This window comes from Peromyscus maniculatus, chromosome 22, assembly GCF_049852395.1.
Source record: "Peromyscus maniculatus bairdii isolate BWxNUB_F1_BW_parent chromosome 22, HU_Pman_BW_mat_3.1, whole genome shotgun sequence".
NCBI lineage: Eukaryota > Metazoa > Chordata > Mammalia > Rodentia > Cricetidae > Peromyscus > Peromyscus maniculatus.
The window spans coordinates 38,347,787-38,361,874 of NC_134873.1; positions in this window are offsets into that span (position 1 = coordinate 38,347,787).

Here is a 14,088-nt window from a genome sequence, read left to right on the forward strand (position 1 = left end):
GGGAATGGCTTTGAAGAAAAATCTTTTAACTCTCTCCACCTCTCCCAGCTCCACACTGGCCTTCTGTTGCTCTCACCACATGGCCTTTCAATTTCTGGTTTGCTTGGTACTAGCTTCTCTTTACATTTTCAAATCGTTCTTTATAAATCAAAGAATCATTAAATATTGTTCATCTTTAACATGTTCATAGCATGCTCAAATCATAACTGTAAATTACATGAACTTTCACAATGCCCTGTTCATATCAATAAATAAAATAACCAGAACACTGGCCTCTCTCTGCTCTCTCCATATATATTCCTCTAAGGCAAGGTTAGATTTGAGGTAAAGCTGACTTGTGCCCTGGATAATGTTGTACTTTTGTTTAGTTTCATCTCTTGTGGGTGGTGGATGGTGATACCCATCAGAGCTCAGCCTTCCCTGGCTGTGCTCAGTTTATTTGCCCTCAGGCTTTTGTCTGTTGAGACTCATTTGGGTTCTTTTTCAACTGGATATGAGCTCCTGCATAAAGCCTATTCTAATTTGTCTTGTTTTCACATTTTATTGAAAAGGCATTTGTGTGCTAATAGTCCATTGTTACGTTTTTATGATGCTATCACTGTTGTTTTATAATGCATTACTGTGGCTGAGTGACCTTCTGCAGGTTTTGCAGGTTACTGTCCCCTACAGCTGAATCTATTTAAGAATCATGTTATATTCTGCCATGAGGGTATTGCAGTGATTCTGGACCTGTTTATTGAGAAGGCTGCAATAATCACCCAGCTTTGAATCTCTTCATTGCTTGTGTTTGTGGACTTGTTTCCTAGTGAGGTGCTCAGAGCTCAGTTCTGTATCCATCCTGGAGCCAGTTCTTTCCTGCCAAGTCTGCATCATCCCCCAGGATTTTAACTTTGAGGGTTATGTTAGGATTTTGCATTTAACCCATAGAACACACTGCAGAAAACTGAATACTTCAACTCAAGGCAACTTTTTTTAATTTTTCAGTTAATATAGTCTGGATTTTTCAATAAACATCTGTGCATCATTGTTGGATGGATCTCTATATAGGTAGGTTTGTTAGAATCCTTTCTGGTTCTCTCATTATTCACTGTTCTTGTTTTGCTTTGAAGAGCAGGATCTCTAGGTGATGTCAACTATAGGTAGTGGGGTAGACCCTTCTGCTCTCATCTCTATCTAGGGCTGTTCATATTGGACATGAACAAATGACAACTGGTTCTGGTAGAATTGCTCTTTATTCCTAGCTACCCAGATCTGTTTTGTCAATTATTATTAGATACTGCATTTTAGAGAATATTCTTCCCTATATCAATGCATATAATTTTTCTTTATTCTTTTACCCTGGTAAATCATAGGGGTTTTTTTCTTAGAATGTTTAACTCTTTCATGTCCTGGCTAAACTGTGTGCCTTTTGTGTTAACGGGAGATGGTTTAAAGCCACACAGTACAATTGCAGGTTTTTTTGTTTGTTTGTTTATTTGTTTGATTGTTTTTTTTTCTTTTTTCTTTCTTTTTTTTTTTTTTTTTTTTACAAAACTGCCTTTTGCCTGACAGTGCCTGCTATATGAAATGTAAGCTGAATGGCTTAGGGTTGTGGTACAACATTTGTGATTTTCATCCTGCTGGTGTGAGTTTCCTCTTCATCTATAGCCATGCTCTGTGCTCTGCTGTAATCTCAAACTAACTGGTCTGGTATGTATGCCCACATCTGTTTATTTCTATACATTTATGTTGAACATATGCCTCCTGTAAACCACATGTAGTTAAGTTGCTACCCCCCCCCATCAGAATAAACAGCTTTTTCAAGTTTGTTGCATAGTTCCTATCATTATAAATTGCTTTCCTGAACCACGATGATACCAGAACTCAGGAACTGTTCTTCTACACCTTCTGGACTTCAGAAATCTGCCATGATCCTCATGTTTCAGAACTGGCCCAATATTGCTGTGTGTATCGGCCCTTAAGTGCTGGCTCCCCACAGATTCCTTGTCCTTTGAAAGCTGCAGTGCACCTGCATTTAGCCCCAGTAACTCTCTCCAGCATGTCTAGCTAGATGACAAACACATTGTATGCATCTTTTCAAATGCTACTGGTTAGGATGTTGGGCCTGCAACTACTGTAAGAAATGGAATTTCTTGGTCACAGAGTGTGGTGGTTTGAAAGAAAATGCCCCCCCAAAGGGAGTGGCACTATTAAGAGATGTGGCCTTGTTGGAGGAAGTATGTCACTGTGGGGCAGGTTTGGAGGTCTTTGGCACACTCAAACTTCTTTCAGTGTGACTGACAGTCAGTGGACATCCTGTTGCCTGCAAGATGTAGTACTCTCAGCTCAAGCACCATGTCTGCCTGCAGGCTGCCATGCTCTATGTCATGATGATAATAGACTGAACCTCTGAAACTGTAAGCAAATCACTCCATTTAAATATTTTCTGTATGAGTTGCCATAGTCATGGTGTCTCTTTAAAGCAATAAAAATCTAACTAAGACACAGAGTATACACAATTTCTCTACCCTTCCTTCCTGGCCTGTGTTCAACTCTCTGTGGTCTTGCTACTCACTGAAAGTAGATGTTTACTTGTAGCATATACTATACCATTTAGGGGGAAAAATGGTTCCTACATGAAACCATCTACTTGTGCTTAGAGTTAAAAAGACCTGTGTTCAATGAAACAAGGCAGACTCAGAAATATAAGTACTGCACGTCTTCTCTCAAATCTAGATTTTTAACTTCAATTTTTTAATTAAAAGTTTTAGATTCCCAAAACAGGTCCCTAAGAAAGACACGAGGTTTGCCCAGTGATGGAGAAATGGATGTGATCTACATGAACAGCCTGGACATGAGTGGGGGTAATGAAGGGCGAGAGTTGAGGGAAAGAGAGCTTGGGGGAGCGGGAGATCCCAGCTGGATCAAGAACAGAGAGGGAGAACAAGGAATAGGAGACCATGGTAAATGAAGACCACATCAGAATAGGAAGAAGCAAAGTGCTAGAGAGGCCCACAGAAATCCACAAAGATACCCCCACAATAGACTGCTGGCAATGGTCAAGAGATAGCCCGAACTGACCTACTCTGGTGATGGGATGGCCAAACACCCTAATTGTCGTGCTAGAAACCCCATCCAATGACTGAGGGATCTGGATGCAGACATCCATGGCTAGGCCCAGGGTGGAGCTCCGGGAGTCCAATTAATGAGAAAGAGGAGGGTTTATATGAGCGAGAATTGTTGAGGCCAAGGTTGGATAAAGCACAGGGACAAATAGCCAAACGAATGGAAACACATGAACTATGAACCAATGGCTGAGGGCCCCCCAACTGGATCAGGCCCTCTGAATGGGTGAGACAGTTGCTTGGCTTGATGTGTTTGGGAGGCACCCAGGCCGTGCTACTGGGTCCTGTGCTCAGTGCATGAGTTGGCTGTCTGAAACCTGGGGCTTATGCAGGGATGCTTGGCTCAGCCTGGGAGGAGGGGACTGGACCTGCCTGGACTGAGTCTACCAGATTGATCTCAGTCCTCCGGGGAGTCTTTGCCCTGGAGGAGGTGGGAATGGGGATGGGGTGGGAGGAAGGGGAGGGGGCGGGAGGGGAGGGAGAACAAGAAAATCTGTGGCTGATATGTAGAACTGAATTGTATTGTAAAATAAAATTTTAAAAAAACAAAAATAAATACATAAGTTTTAGATTAAAATAAATCCCCATTACTTACCCCCTTCCATATGCCCCCTCAAATCCCTATCATGTCCCCCTCACTCCCTCTCAAGTTGATGGTCTCTTTTTTTATTATATATACAATATATGCACACACACACACACACACACACACACACACACACATATATATATATTATATATAGTATATACACACATATATAAACATACAAATACAATCTGTAGTATCTCTCCTCTCTCTCATCAATTGGATTCCCAGAACTCAGCCTGGTGCCTGGCCATGGATCTCTGTATCTGCCTCCATCTGTCACTGGACAAAGGCTCTATGATGACAGCTAGGTTATTTGCTAGGTTGGTCACCAGAGTAGACTGGTCCAGGCATCCTCTGGACCACTGCCAGCAGACCAAGGTAGGGTCAACCTTGTGGATTCCTGAGAGCCTCCCCAGCACCCTGCCTCTTCCTATTCCCATGATGTCCTCATCTATCATGGTATCTTCCTCCCTGCCCTCCCACTCTGTCCCTGTTCCAGTCCCTCCCATTTCCCTATGTTCACATCCCCCACTCCTTACCCTCTGCCACCACCCTCCCCTACACCCAGTCCACTCATGTAGATCTCATCCACTGAGTTCCGGGAATCCAATTGATGACAGAGAGGAGAGATACTGCAGGCGAGGGACATCGAGATCATGATGGGGGGATGTGCAGAGATGACGAACCACACTAGTGGAAGCCCATAAACTGTGGACCATGGGACTTGACTAGGCCCTCTGGACATGGAAGATGGTTGTTTGGCTCGAATTGTTTGGGAGGCACCCAGGCAGGGGGATTGGGATCTGTTCCTGGTGCATGGGCAGGCTTCTGGGAATCTGGTGTATGTGGTGTGACACCTTGCACAGACTTGGTGCAATGGGAAGGGGCTTGGACATGCTTAGGCTCAGGGAGCTGGGCTCTGCTGACTCCCCATGGAAGACCTCGATTTGGGGGATGTGGGGATGTGGGGTGGCTTGGGAAAGAGGGCTGGGGGTGGGAGTAGGGAGGAGAGGGGTCTGTGGATAGCATGAGGAATGAGTAGAAAATTTCTTAAGAAAAATAAAATAAAAAATAATAAATAAATAAATAAATACAATCTGCTAAGTCTGTTCAGTGTGGCATGTGTGTATATGATTTCAGGGCTGAATTTCTATATAAGGTATGAAAATAGAAAGGGGGAGAAAAGATATAAATAGAGATGGGGATAGAGAAAGTAGTAGGATATATACAATATGAGTGTAGAAGTAGGGAATAATTGGACCATTCTCCATGTTAGATAAGTGTTGTGGGTTGTATAAACTGGACATGCAGGACCCATAGGAAGGTGACCACCAAAATTTGCTGAAACAAGGTGAGATGGTCCTTTAGGTTCCTGCTTCACAGAAGAAACTGCCATACATTCTGTAGGACACAGAGGAAAGCGACTGATGAATTTTGCCAATAGGCAAGACAATCCTTCAAATTTCCTGCTTCACTAAAAAGTCTGCCAGCACTGAGTGGTGGTGGCACATGCCTTTAATCCCAGCACTCAGGAGGCACAGCCAGGTGAATCTCTATGAGTTCAAGGCCAGCCTAGTCTATGAAGCGATATCTAGGACAGGTAACAAAACTACACAGAGAAACCCTGTCTTGGAAAATAAATGTCTGCCAGAGACTCTAGGCCTGTAGGCTAAAGATGGATGCCCTAACACTGCAGAGGAACTTTGGATGACTGTCCAGGCAGCCAGCTGTCTCTGTCATTTCTAGAATTTTGGAAGTTGCACTTACTGTTTACTTAGGGAATATTATATCCCTCCGGGGTCTTTGATGGAGTTGAAGACTAGATAGTTATAATTACAGTTTTCCTTAGTTATGATAAAAGGTAAATTAGAGCCGAGCGGTGGTGGCACACGCCTTTAATCCCAGCACTCGGGAGGCAGAGCCAGGCGGATCTCTGTGAGTTCGAGGCCAGCCTGGGCTACCAAGTGAGCTCCAGGAAAGGCACAAAGCTACGCAGAGAAACCCTGTCTCGAAAAACCAAAAAAAAAAAAAAGGTAAATTAGATATAATATTTAGACTCACAAATATAGGATAGATGATAGAATATTTTCTTTAATTTTACCAAATACAAATAGACTAGATATTGTAAGTGCAATTCTTGCTTGTTAACTGTTTTGTTATATATAATTTTACTATGTTAAAGTTAAAACCTCCCATTTTGATTAGACAGAAAAGGAGAAGTGTTGTGGAACGTCTTTCTGTAGGCTGTGAAAGTGTTGCTCTCACTGGTTGATAAATAAAGCTGTTTGACCAATGGTTAGGCAGAATAAGGTTAGGCGGGACATTCAAACTGAAGGAGGGTGGAATCACAGCAGATGCTGCAAGCTGCCACTGGGAGAAGCAAGATGTGAGAGAACAGGTAATGCCACGAAGCCATGTGGCAAAACATAGATTAATAGGAATGGGTTAAGTTATAAGAGCTAGTTACTAATGAACCTAAGCCATATGCCATACAGTTTGTAATTAGTCCCTGGAAAGTCTGTCACTGCCTTTGGTTCTGAAATCCTATCTAACCTAATACATCCATCCCTCTTTTAGGGATGTCCTTTAAGAAACAGTCTCGGGTATATGCCCAAGAGTGGTATAGCTGGATCTTGGGGGAGATTGATTCCCAATTTTCTAAGAAAGCGCCATATTGATTTCCAAAGTGGTTGTACAAGCTTGCATTCCCACCAGCAGTGAAGGAGAGTTCCCCGAGTTCCACATCCTCTCCAGCATAAAGTGTCCTCAGTGTTTTTGATCTTAGCCATCTGACAGGCATAAGGTGGTATCTCAGAGTTGTTTTGATTTGCATTTCCCTGATGATTAGGGATGTTGAGCAATTCCTTAAATGTCTTTCAGCCATTTGAGTTTCCTCTCTTGAGAATTCTCTATTTAGTTCTATAGCCCATTTCTTAATTGGACTGTTGGTCTTTTTGATGTCTAATTTCTTGAGTTCCTTATATATTCTGGATATCAGTCCTCTGTCAGATGTGGGGTTGGTGAAGATCTTTTCCCATTCTGTAGGCTGTCACTTTGCCTTGTTGACCGTATCCTTTGCTCTACAAAAGCTTCTCAGTTTCAAGAGGTCCCATTGATTGATTGTTTCTCTCAGTGCCTGTGCTACTGGTGTTATATTTAGGAAAATGCTCAATCATACCACAAGAGCACTTGCTCAGCTATGTTTATATCAGCATTGTTTGTAATAGCCAAAACCTAGAAACAACCTAGATGCCCTTCAACTGAAGAATGGATAAATAAATTGTGGTACATATACACAATGGACTACTACTCAGCAGAGAAAAACAATGACATCATGAGGTTTGCAGGCAAATGGATGGATCTAGAAAAAATCATCCTGAGTGAGGTAACCCAGACTCAGAAAGACAAATATGGTATGTACTCACTCATAGGAGGATACTAGATGAGGAACAAGGATGACTGGACTGCTACTCACATCACCAGTGAGGCTACCTGTAAAACAGGACCCCAAGAAAGACACGGAGAACACCCAATGATGGAGAAATGGATGAGATCTACATCAACAGCCTGGACATGAGTGGGAGCAATGAACGGTGAGGGTCAAGGGAAAGAAAGCGGGAGATCCCAGCTGGATCAAGAACAGAGAGGGAGAACAAGGAATAGGAGACCATGGTAAATGAAGACCACATGAGAAAAGGAAGAAACAAAGTGCTAAAGAGGCCCACAGAAATTCACAAAGATACCCCCACAAAAGACTGCTGGCAATGGCCAAGAGACAGCCGGGACTGACCTACTCTGGTGATGGGATGGCCAAACACCCTAATAGTCATGCCAGAAACCCCATCCAAGGAATATGGATGCAGACATCCACAGCCAGGCCCCCGAGTGGAGCGCTGGGAGTCTAATTAGTGAGAAAGAGGAGGGTTTATATGAGCGAGAATTGTTGAAACCAAGGTTGGATAAAGCACAGGGATAAATAGCCAAACGAATGGAAACACATGAACTATGAACCAAAGGCTGAGGGGCCCCCAACTGGATCAGGCCCTCTGAATAGGTGAGACAGTTGATTGGCTTGATCTGTTTAGGAGGCATCTAGGCAGTGGTACCAGGTCCTGGGCTCGCTGCATGAGATAGCTGTTTGAAACCTGGGACTTATACAGGGATGTTTGGCTCAGTCTGGGAGGAGGGGACTGGACCTGCCTGGACTGAGTCTATCAGATCGATCTCAGTCCTCGGGGGTGGCCTTGATCTGGAGGTGATGGGAATGGGGGGTGGGCTGGGGGGAAGGGAGGGAAGCAGGAAGGGGGAGAACAAGGGAATCTGTGGTTGTTATGTAGAACTGAATAGTATTGTAAAATAAAAGAAAAAATGCACAGTATATAAATGTTAAAAAAAAAAAAGAAAAAGTCTCAATGATGAGTAGTACTTGCAAAGTGACTTTTATTTTAGCAGGATGAGCCTTAGTCAAGAAACACATGACAAACAACAAGAAAATATCTGATGTCACAAGCAATGGGAACCACAGATCCTCTGGGATGGCGGGCCATTAGGCAGCATATGAGCTGTGTTCTCAAACATGTTATCCAGAGTCTAAAAATGGTAGAAATGTTTACTTCTGGCTCTCATGTGCAATTTCTTTTAAATTTCTCAAAAATAAATTATAAACAGGCTCCAAACTTTTGTCCCTTTAAAACTTCCTTAGTTAAAGCACTGGAACAGTTAGATAATTCTTGGCCCCATCCTTAGTGGCTAGGGTAAGAGGAACTTAAGACCAGGCAGGGCAACATATATAACTGTTAGCTGAATGGCTGTGCTTCTCAGCTTAACCACACACACAGAGCCTGCCTGCTGAGACTTTTGATACCATCTTTAGATTTATGCATTTTCTCTACATACATTACACACATTTTGCCAAGAGAATCATGAAAACTGGACATGTAGTGAACACTAGTGTTGGCGAAGTACACGAGAGATGGGTTGCTTGTCAGATGTCAAGTCTAAAGGACTGTGGATCAGCTATCTCTCTAACTTTAAGTCTTAACCTGGGACAGAGAAAATAGGACTTTGTGGCACTATTCTTGGTCCCTGGGGATTCCCTTCACATCGTGAACAGCATCTGCTGCTAGTACCAGCCACTCCCTGTGGCTGAAAAGGCTCTGTCATGAAAGGGGATGGAAATGCCAATTTCCTCACTTGGGGCTGGAGTGATATCACAGGGTTTTCTTTCCTGAGACGCTCTCATTTATCTAAGTTGGTTAAAAAATTATAGCACACTTTTTAAGCTCATGACCACATTGTGAAATTAGGTTACTATCATTATGAAGGTAAGGAGACCAAGCCCTGGTTCTGCTGCCCATCGTAACATGGGCCTTGCTTGAGAGTTAACGCCTTTGCTTTTGTTACAGTTGAAATAAGGCACACCATGTTGATTCCTGTTGTGGAGAAACTGTGTGGTACAACTGGGCATGTGCACCATATGCCAAATGTGCACAAAATCTGGATTCGATAAGAATCAAATTCGGGGGGGGGGGCTTCTTTGGCCTGAATCCCACGAAGCCAGGGGTGTTCAGAAATCCATGAGAAGAATATTTGAGTCTGTCTTGCAGAAGGCATGACCATAGCAACACAGGCTCTTGTTCTGGTTACAGAATCAAAGTCTGAATGGATACCATGTAACCTTGGAAGGCTCTGGCCTTGGATAAGATAGTTGAGTGGGCAGAGGTACTGGTCCCCTTGGGCTTCTTGCTTAAGAGGATGCCATGTGGCTTGGTAATGCTCTGCCCTAAACGTTTTGTAATGTCATGGGGTCTATAGAATGTCATGGTCCTTGGCCATGTCTGACTCCTATTATGCTAATTTCATTCACAGAATTATTCACAGCTTCTATATCCCAGGTCCTAGCTAGTCATCCTCAGTCTTGGGGATATGCTACAGAGGGAGCTCCTACTCTCAATTTGTAAGGAAATGAAAATACATCTATCTTCCATACATTCAGGACATCCAAATGTGACTCTTGTTGAGGCAAGAACAAGTTGAGAGTACAGAGTAAAGGGCTCTACACCTAGCAGGGTGCGGACACAGGGGCCAGGCAATCAGGAAATTGGATCCTGAGATTGTAACATACTCTCATGCAATGATGCAGATGAGGAAGCAGGATTGCAAGACCCACTAGTTTCCCTATAAGATCACAGGAGTGGATCTTTGCAGGCAATTTATTATCCATGTTGTGGTGATTTGAATTAAAATAGACCCCATAGGCTCATATATTTGAATGCTTATTCATCAGAGAGTGGAACTATTTAAGAAAGACTTGAATAATTAGAAAGCGTGGCCTTGTTGGAGGAAGTGTGTGACTGGGGTGGACTTTGAGGTTTTAATACCCAGGCTAGGCACAGTCTTCCCACTTCTCTGTCTCTGTCTCTGTTTCTGTATGTCTATCTGTCTCTTCCTTCCTTCCTTCCTTCCTTCCTTCCTTCCTTCCTTCCTTCCTTCCTTCCTTCCTTCCTTCCTCCCTCCCTTCCTCTCTCTCTCTCTCCCTCCCTCCCTCCCTCCTCCCCCCCCCCTCTCTCCCTTTACTGGAAGCAAAAGAGTTCTTCCACAGTCCTCTAAGCAAGCCATGCTGCCTGTGCTCTTAAGATACATTCTACTTTATTTTTCTATTTTAAAGCATTTGGTCCAATGTTGAATAATTAGCCATGCATATAATTTACCTCTATTATAGCTGTCAAGAAGGTAATTTTAGACATCAACATGGCTGAATTACAGAGTACCTAGAAGCCTGGGAAAGTATTGTTTGGAGCATTTATGGAGGCATTTTCCTGAGAAGGTTGGGTGCAACTCTAAAAGGACCAGGAAGGATGCTCCCACTGTGTGTCCACACTGCATCATGGGCCTTAAGACAGTAACTATAGAGGGTGAGTTGGTGTTTCTCCCAAAGCTGGGGCATGCCTGTCATGCCTGCCTTACTTTGACATCACAAGTTTAGCTCCCAGCCTATGTCTGAGAGTTACTGGACTGAGTCTCACTACTCTCAACCCAGAGTCTTCACATTATAGCTGTCTGTTGTAGGCCTCTCCGGAATTCCTGCTCCATAATCATCTGAGCCAGTCTTCCAATTATGACTCTCAGTATGTCCTACTGATTGTTTCTCTGAAACCCCAGGCAGTATCCTAGGGTGGAAACCCAGCTTCCAGCTGTCCTTTCCTTCCAGCTCCCAACTCCCTGCAATAGAAAACACTGAATTCCAGCCAGTTACATCCTGTTGTACTTAAGTTTCACTGGCTACTTATGGGATTTTCCTTCCCCCAAAACATACACTCTCAATTCTTCTTTTGTCCCCTCATTACCAGCCTCAAATTCCTGGTCACAGCTTCCCCATGAACCTTGTCTTGCTGGCAAGTCTATTATGAAGCCTCTGTGCTTCTGCTCCCATTGTCTGTCCCAGGTCTAATATCTGCCATGTTAATTGGAGCTGCAAATTGTTATTTCTACCTCCATTTTGAGGAATAAAAATGGCATTTACCTATTTCCATACTTATCTGAACTTCTCTAGTAACAGTGCATTGTATTCAGCTTCCTTGCAGATAATAGACTGTTTTCTCCAAGTTAATTGACAGAAGATAAAGGTGCTCAGTTTTTAGGAAGAAAGGACGCTATTGAGAAAAGTCCCATGGGATAGAGCACCACACTAACAGGTGGTCCATGAAGGAGTTGGCCAGACAATATCTAGTTTCATGATACTTTTGTAACAAGTCAGGGCCTCTCATGGCTGAAAGCAGACAGGAACCACCGGAAAGGGTGGCCTTTCTGTACACTCAGGACTTGAGGGATGAAGGTAAGATTGAAATAGTTGAGAGGAGACCCATCTCTCATTGTAACACTGGACGGGAGCTACATACTGCAAAAACAATGTTAAATAATGCTAAAATTGCTATTAATGTGACTGATAAATCTTTATTCTAAGTACTTCTCTTGATGTTTATCTTCTCTTACATAAGCTAAGATATTGGAAGCTGGAACAGTTTGGCTTTCCTAGCAAACAGCTGTTAGACTCTTCCCTGGTGCCCTGGATACCTTGAGTAAAGGAATTTCAGTAAAGCATCTATCCAAACTACCCTATGCCATCACTGGTCACTGTGTACATTATATGGATAGCCTAACTAAGCTGAACTACAATCACAACTGCTTGTTGCCAAGGTATGATTCTAACTTCTGGAACTTCTAGCAACATGTATTTCACATAGCTTATGCCAGACTCTGAAATCTTGTTGACCATGAAATTATTTCCACCTTGGGTGGGGGGGGTGCTCTTTTTTCCTTGGGAGACTAACAGAAGTCTATGTGACTGGTATAATGTCATATTTGGAATGAATTTTCATGGAAGTCTGATATGATTCGTGCAAGCACCCTTTTTCTAGCTATATAAGTAGGATGTCTCCCTCAGTTTTTGAGACTTCAGGAGACACCATATAGTCCTGCATGCCCTAGGTTTTATAATATTACATCCAAAAATGTCTTCTCTCAAGTGGTCTTCCACCACCTGGTTTTACTTTCCATTATAATTAAATTAAGGTTATAACATGAATCAAGAAGCAATGGCAACAATGACTGCAATAGAGACAGTGTCCATAGCAGTTGAGTCAATGGTGACAGTGGTAGCAATGGTATCCAGGGTAGACGGCATGGCAGTGGCAGAAGGCAGTAGTGGCAGCCACCCAGCAGAAGCAGCAGTGGGGGGTATCAATAGTGATGAGAGGTGCCTGATAAGTTTCATATGGTTGCTGGGGCAGAAACAACAGAATAGAAGTGACCCAAGCAATGAGGAATGGTAACAGTAATGAGAAGCAAAGAGAGTGTAGAAAGCTCTGACTGGGCACGGGGGTGGGGGAGAGGCTGTCAAGAGCTGGAGAAGAGACACTGTATGCCATGGTCACTGAAAAAGTTCCAGAGTGCTAACAACCTGTAAGGGCCAAGAGCCTAAGATATCTTGGTCCCAGGAACACCTAGAACTGCCATAGGCTGAGGAATCCTCACTTCCTAGGCCTATAAATGAGCTGTAAATCTATCATTCTAGAGTTAAGCATCCCAGTAATGCAGAGTTGCATGCAAACTGCAACAGTAGAGGGTGCCACCTACTACTGCTCATAGCTATCAGAATCTGCTCTGCCAGAAACTGAGGGTTTCAGAAGCTGCCAAGGATCAGTACTGCAGAGGCTTCTCATCTATCTGCAATCCCTAGTTAGATAACATAAAAACATAAGCCAAATGATTGGTAACAACAAGAATGTAATTTCAATTAAGCGAGAGTTGAGAGACTATATTGTTACCAGATCCATACTACAGAAATACAAAAGAAAATTTCAGGACAAAAGAAAATGATAGGAATTGAAAATTTAGTTCTACAGAAAGGATTAAAGAGGTTTAGAAGCATAAGTATGGGGGGGTGCTACTGGAATTGTATTTTATTTTCTCAAATGTTTATAAAATCAACTTAATGTTTAAAATGAAAATAGATGGTATCCTTTGGGAGCTAGCTTATTTTAGAAATAAAATCTATGACAATAATAGCACAAAATACAAGAGGAGGCAGAGAATGGGGTAAGATCTTTATATCATACACAAAGTGCTATGATACTTATTTAATATGTTAATGTAAGTAATCATACTAAAAAATCCACTAAGAAGAAAAATTAATCTTAGATTTAAAAATATTTAAAAAACCAAAATGATTACTAAAACAAACACAAGAAACCCATAAAACCAACAAGCAAACAAAACTAAAATAATCTAAAAGAAGACAGGAAATAAGACCGAGGAAGAAATGGAAAACAAATCAATGCCAGATGGCAGACTTAAGCCTAGCCATATCAACCAATAAATTATATAAATAAACTAAATGCTGCAAATTAAAGAGACTCAAAGTGGATGAAAAAGCAAGCCTCAAATGCATGCTTTTAAAAGGAAACAGATTTTTAAACCAAAGGTACAAATAGGTCCATAGTAAAAGACGGGCAAGTATATAGCTCTCAGCACTAACATCAAGTTTACTGGGTGTTCCAATAATACACCATCATGTTACTGGAGTCCTAGCCCAGAGGCATTACTCCAGAGGATCTCAATTTTAGGTTCAGCTACTTGCACCAGCAGCAAATGGAGAAATAATAGTGAAAAGGCAGAAAGGAATTTAATCAATATGGCAGTGTTAGGAAGAGGAGGAAATCAAGCATCTCAGCCATATTGAATCCAGACATAAGCTACAGAATCTGAACACAGGAGAAGCACTGGGGCAGAGAAAGTTCTGCATAACCAAGCAACTAAACTCTGGTTTCACAAGATGCCTGTCTTCTGGGAGATTCTTATGTCCTATGGGGACAATCTGGTCCCCAAGGGATGATT